Here is a 6,541-nt window from a genome sequence, read left to right as displayed (position 1 = left end):
TTTCTTTTTCTCTCTCATACAAAGCGCTAAACTCTTTACCTAGAATAGAGTTGATCCTCTGTATATAAAGTTAAATGAAAGTAGATCATGGTAAAAAAACAAGACAGGAAACAGGAGAGGAAAGGGGAAGCGTGGGGAGAGGAGAGTGGGTGGGAGGGCAAGTATATGGCGGGAAAAATGACTGTTCCTAATGTTGTATTAATGAAATGCATGCAAATAAACTTTAAAAAGCACTAAAAAATAAAATAATAAATAAAAAGGCATATAGAGGTGGACCTACTAAGGGGAAATTTAGGTATCCAATTAGGGCAGAATCCTGCTAACCTGACAACTCCTGTGATTGTTTCTTTGTTGAGGGTTTAGGAAAAGATAAGATGCTACTGATACTACCTTGGTTTGTTAATAATCCTTCTTTAGAAATTAGATACCCTCAGTAAGTGCCACCTTCTTCTGTAACCTTTTCTTGGAAGTGGCATCAGGTGTGTGATGTGAGTGGGACTGCTGGCCAGGGTCGTTTTATTTTAATGATATTATAATGACCTAAAGGCCATCACAGGGATACACCCTGCAGCCATAGTAGGTTTTTCCAGCTAGTGCTGGCTCTATATTGGCAACATTGTGGGACTTAACTTTGCTAAATGGAAAAGGGGGCAGGGGTGGAGTGGTGCTTGGTGATGCAAAGAAAGGGGGTTTTGATAGTGCAGACTGCGTTGTCATGCAGGCCAGGCCAGGCCAGTGACCTGCCACAGGTCAGCCAGAGTTGGCAAACCCCTTGCTAGCTCTTCCTACCCACACCTATCAGAAGGGCAAATGTCCCTCACTTTTGAATGGAAGGAGTCACTCTCTCAAATGTGTTTTAGCTAGCAGGTGTTGTTCACAAATGAGAAGACAAGCTCATGCAGACAGAAACCAAAGGCAACTACAAACTGTGAACTTAAAGTATGCTAGGAAAATGTCCGTAATCACTGATCTACACCTTGCTTACAGCTGTGAGCCAAACGTGGGCCGTGAGGCAGAGGTAATGAAGGCAGAAATCTTTAGCCTGATACTCCTGTCTTCAAGAGATCAAGACAAAACCTCTTGCTCAGGGAGGGTTTGGAGAAGATGAGCAAAAGCCCAAATAGAAATCTAGACCTCAGCTGAGAAGGGTGGAAGGTCCCGAGTTGGAGAAACTCAGCCAGGAGAGGTGGGAGTTGGGGAAGACTCCAGAGTTGGTGGAACACAGTGAGCTCTTTGCTGGCACCCTGCACCGAGGCTAGAAGCTCTGTGTGGTCACAGGAAACTCTCTATAAATCTGGTCTTCATCTTCAGAAATGTCAGGCAGTTTATTTAGCCCAAATATCAACAGGCTTCAAACAGTCATGGAAAATATGTAGTATGAAAAAGCACAAGGGCTAAAGAATTCTTGCTTACCTTTGAATTCCATGCTCCCACAAGGATTTTTATTATTATTATTATTAACTTTTTTTTGAGAGACAGAGAAGGCGAGGGATCTTCCATCCACTGGTTCACTCCACCGATGCCAACAGCAGCTGGGGCTGGCCCAGGCCAAAGCTGGGAGTTCTGGGTCAGAAGCAGAGGAGCTGGGACTGGAACTCCGATAGGAGATTTGGATGTCCCAGGCAGTGTTTTGCCCACTGTCCCAAATGCCCACCCCTAACAGACTTTTTCAAGTAGCCTGGTTTGAGGTTCTCAACCCTGTGGGCACAGACCCAAGATATTCTGTGGATGTGCTTCACTGAGCTAGGAGACAAAGGAGAGTGTTAAAGGGAGAAGAGAAAATGAAGAGGTGACAGAGGGTGCAAAGTGACTCACCAGCAGTCTTCGTTGGTTAACTAACATGGCTTGAGCCAGGGTGAGGGTCACGTTATGGACTGGCCCCAAGAGTTAAGTATTTTGTAACCGTTCTTGGACAAGGTTAGGAGGGGTCAGCAGAAGTTACAGAACAGGCAGTTGCAGATGGATCCCATCATGTTCACCTTGTCTCGGGTGTCCACATGTCTTGGGAAAGAACATGAAGCTCGTTTGTGCTACCATTAGCCCTCGCTTGGTAACCACTGTCAGGGCAGGCAGACCTCCCCGAGGTCTGGACATCTGGGGATGCCTCTCATCCTTGCCACTGTGATAGAAAAGTAGTTCTTTTTTTCTTGTCCCTTTTCCAGGATGAATGAGGATTAGAAGGGGGAAACACTTTAAACATACTCAAAGTCTAAATCTAGTCCTTTTCCCTCATGAGGTAGTTTTGTAGTTCTTTGATTCAGTGCACATCAGGACCTCCAGTAACAACTACATTTTTTGTAGACAAAGCTTTCAGGGCTTTGTTTTGTTTTGTTTTGTTTTAAATGAAGGACTAAATGAAATGAAATGACATGAAAAGATATTAAGTCTTAATTTTAACAGACATATGGAGGGAAGATAAAATTGGCTTCCCCTCTTACCTTCCAGTTTTGGGCTCAACTGCAAGTTAACAAAAGAAAATCTGTTTTAAATTCTAATACTGTATATACTCCCAGAAGCTCCGTACAATATGAGACTCCAAGAAGGGCCAGCTGATTGACATGAATCATCCTGAGCCACAGAAAGGAAGAGAAGTTATGGTTTTGGTGGGAGTGGGGGTGAGTGACATGAGTGCTAGGAGAGTTGGGGTAGTTAGGGAAGGTATATGGCATAAATATTGCCTTTTTTAAAAAAAAAAAGATTATTTATTTGAAAGAGAGAGAAAGAAAGATAGCTTCCACCCACTGCTTACACCCTAAATGGCCACAGTGGCCATGGCTGGGCCAGGCTGAAGCCAGGAGTTTCTTCCATGTCTCACATGTAGGTGCAGGGACCCAAGCATTTGAGCCATCTTCCACTGTTCTCCCAGGCACATTAGCAGGGAGCTGGAACCAAAATGGACTTGAACTGGTGCCTATATGGGATGCCAACTCTGCAGGCAGAGGCTTAACCTTCTATGCCACAGTGCCAGCCCCTTAAAGGTTGTCTAGTTACACAGATAAAAAGTCTCCCAGGTAATAAAAAATGTCTTGGAGCCACCCTCTTCCTGATATAATCTTACTAGTATCGGTTGCTTTTATGGATGTAAATTTCTTTCACAAAAGGACAGATGTTCAGGGCTACTTCCATATCTGCAGTGTCCTAGAATAACCAGCTTAAAATATGTATGCCAAAGAAGGATATTTTTGGGCAGCATATTCTCATCTCCAACAGTCATATTTTGGGTGGTATGTCCTGAGCCCTAACCAGCGTAAAGGATATTATACTTAAAATGAAATTGCAAGTCATTCTTATCTCACTTCTGCTAAGTGGACTAAAAACTCCAGATGAATTAGATCAGAAATAAAGAAGTTTTAGCATCACTTCTTCCTGGCAAAATGTGATCCTGTTAGTGCTGTCACACACTGAAGGAAAAGTTTGAATTATTCCATTGGTTTCCCATTACGGTGTCTGTAGTGACAGAAAAAATGATATTTTGAAATATCCCCTGGTACAATTCCTAGTCGCAGTAATTTAGTTTTAGTTTTCCTTCCTCCAATTTCCTTTGGCCATTAAGTCTGGGGCTCATTCCTCTGGGTAGAGGGAAGCAGAAACTGTAGGACACAGGAATTAATTACTTAACTGTGCACTTAAATTGAGATTGTTAAGCCCCAGACAGAATAGCAGTTTGGAAAATCAACTTTTAAGGAAAAAATAGATTGTTCTTAGAATCTCAAAAATCTTAACCTCTCCATAGGTTAGAACTCACAAAACTTGTAGTATTTCACCACTTATGACATACAACCTATACTCTGAAACCTTGGCCTGGAGGGTTAGCCGGAGACTATAGCACGGAGAAGGGATGGCGGTCACGTGATGTTGGTAAAGACCCTTATTCCTGTTCTGATGCCGGGAGGAGGAGCCCAAGGGAGGAGAGAGAAGAAAGACACAAGGTGAAACCTTGGAGACAAAGCAGCGGATGGTAAGATAGGCCCAGTTAGGTTTGGGGTTAGTTCACTGGTTTAACACACACATCCTGACAAGTCTACAAGGAGCTTCAGAGTGCGCTGTGCTGGGTGGCCTGACTCAGAAACCTCAGTGTTTCTGATTCTCCCTGCTCACCCAAGCCATCAGGATATCCAGAAGGTGCGGGGGCCCAACCAGAGGAGACAGCACTGAGAGTGAGAGAAAATGGGCAATGTCGGGATTCAAGTAAATGGAGCAGGTATTTAACTCAGCAGTCAGGACGGTGTATTGGAGTACCAGGGTTGGATTCCTGTCTCTGGTTCCTGACTGCAGCTTCCTGCTAATACCCTAGAGACAGCAGCGATGGCTCAAGCACTCGGATCCCTGCCACCCATGTGGGAGACCTGGATTGAGTTCCCAGCCCCTGGCTTTGGCCTCGTCCAGAGTCAGTTGTTACAGGTGTTTGGCGAGTGACCCAGTAGTAGGAGTGCTCAGCCTCTCACTCTCCCTCCCTGTCAAACAAATAACAATTTTAAAAAAGGGAAGATAAAGGGAAAAAGAAAGAGAATGGAAGGGATAGAATCAGCGTCCACTTCCAAGATAACAACTAGAAGTCAGGTGAAATGGGCCACAGTTCAGCAGTCAGCAACCAACAAGGGCCACAAGAGAACCCTGGGACAGGACTGACCACAGCAGGGCTACCTGAGTGGCAGGCACCTTCTGGTCAAACAGCAGGATGGTACCTGAACTTCTCAATTACCAGACTATGGGGCAGGATGCAGAAAACTGCACAAGACCGGAAGTCACAGAACTAAATCTGGCAGGCGATTGAAGAGTGATGATCTTAGAGGACACGGTTAGCCTGAAAGGCTCTCATGTTTTCTTGTGACTAGGAGACAAAAAAAAAGAAAAAAAAAAAGGATTGAATTTTGAAGAGCACCACATTAGATTTGAGTGAACACATCTTGCATATAGGTTGCATTTGGGAAGGAAGTGAACTTTTTCCATTTTAACCTGATTGCACCTTTCACATTTGCTGCCTAATTTGTATTCTGTTGTATCCTTACTTTACAAGTGGCCCCAATCTGAACAGCTACAAAAGCTGTCAAGTTAAACAACTTGTCTGTTATTCTATTGCTGGTTAATGAAAGAATTAGAAGCAGCACCCATTTGTTCTGACAACTGCTCCATAGCACTTGTAATAAGAAAGTTGATTTTTTTTTTAAAGTTTTAGCTATTAAGTGCTAAGACAGTGATCACTGAAGCTTATTAAATCTGTGATACCTGGTTCTTCCTATTTCTTTCTGTCTTACACACTAGAGAAGTGGAAGAGTCCCAGACTTGATAGAAGAAGAGTTTATGTTTGTTTGTTTCTCAAGGAATTTCATTTGATCTGTATGCTGGCTTTTTATCGGCTTCCCTATGAAAAAGGATCAATACAAGGATCACATTTCTGTACTTCTAAAATGTGCTCATTTTAATTTGGCAGCTTTCACACTGTCTCTGGGTCGGCCAAGACAAGCACCTGTGTGACAAAGACTTCGCTAGGGTAAAGCACAGCAGAGGAGCTTCTGCAGGGAGACACAAGCAGCCAGAGTGTGTTGCAAAGAAAAGCTGATGGTTCTGAGCCTCCAGGGCCTCCAAGTGATCTCAGATTTGCGTCTTGTACCCAAAGCTGGAGTCCAGGCCATTTCTGTCTTCTTGATAAATCCATGCCTTTTGGGGTAGCATATGGTGAAATCCTCTCTTTATCTAACCTTTAAACTGGGCCACTATTTAATGAATCCATAGAAGTTTCTGGCATCCCTCCTACAGAGAAAAATGCAAAAGCTCTACACACAAGAATGGGTGGCAGCTCTTCATACTGCTTCTTTAAATTAATTTCAAAGATCCCGTGGCCAGCTGAAACCAGTGCCCTGCCTTTCTCAGATTTACTGGGTAATGTGTCCCTCTTCTGTAGCCAGTGGTAGGGACAGAGTGATGGCACATACAAGAAGCTGTCCAGCCATGCTTGGAAATGGTCGGATGTATAACAGAGACATCCAGACAACAACAAACCCCCAGTGGTGAACAAGTGCTTGTTCAGCACCAAGCTGCCTGTGGTACAATTCCCCAAACATTCCCATTCTTTCCCCCTGCTGCAGCAAGTGTGGAGGTCACCTTTCCCATGCAGGCACCCTAAGAAGGGAGCTAATGCAGCACTCAGTAGATGGCTGAGGCTCCAGATCACAGCGTTTCACATGACCCCAGACAGGCTAACAGCGGTGTTCCGCCAGAGACCAACCCATGGGGAATAGGCCTTTGAGGTTGTTTAAAAGGGGCAGGCTGTGAGAGAGAGGCCCATTTCCTTTCTTGGAGCCTAATTTAGCTGCAAAATGAAGATAGGCAGAATATGAGTTTCCTGTGGCTTCGCACATTGTGTAATTTTATTAGACATAAACAAACATGCTCTGAATCACTTCTCTGAATCAACTGAAATACTCTCACGTTGACTTTAAATATGAGCCTTCACTAATTTTAACTAACATTATATAGTCCAGTTGAGCAAGGAAATAATGTAATTATGTGCTTTATTGATAGTATGGAGATGCAATGGTAA

Source organism: Lepus europaeus, chromosome 4 (assembly GCF_033115175.1).
Source record: "Lepus europaeus isolate LE1 chromosome 4, mLepTim1.pri, whole genome shotgun sequence".
Classification (NCBI taxonomy): Eukaryota; Metazoa; Chordata; class Mammalia; order Lagomorpha; family Leporidae; genus Lepus; species Lepus europaeus.
Note: the sequence above shows the minus strand (reverse complement) of the source record.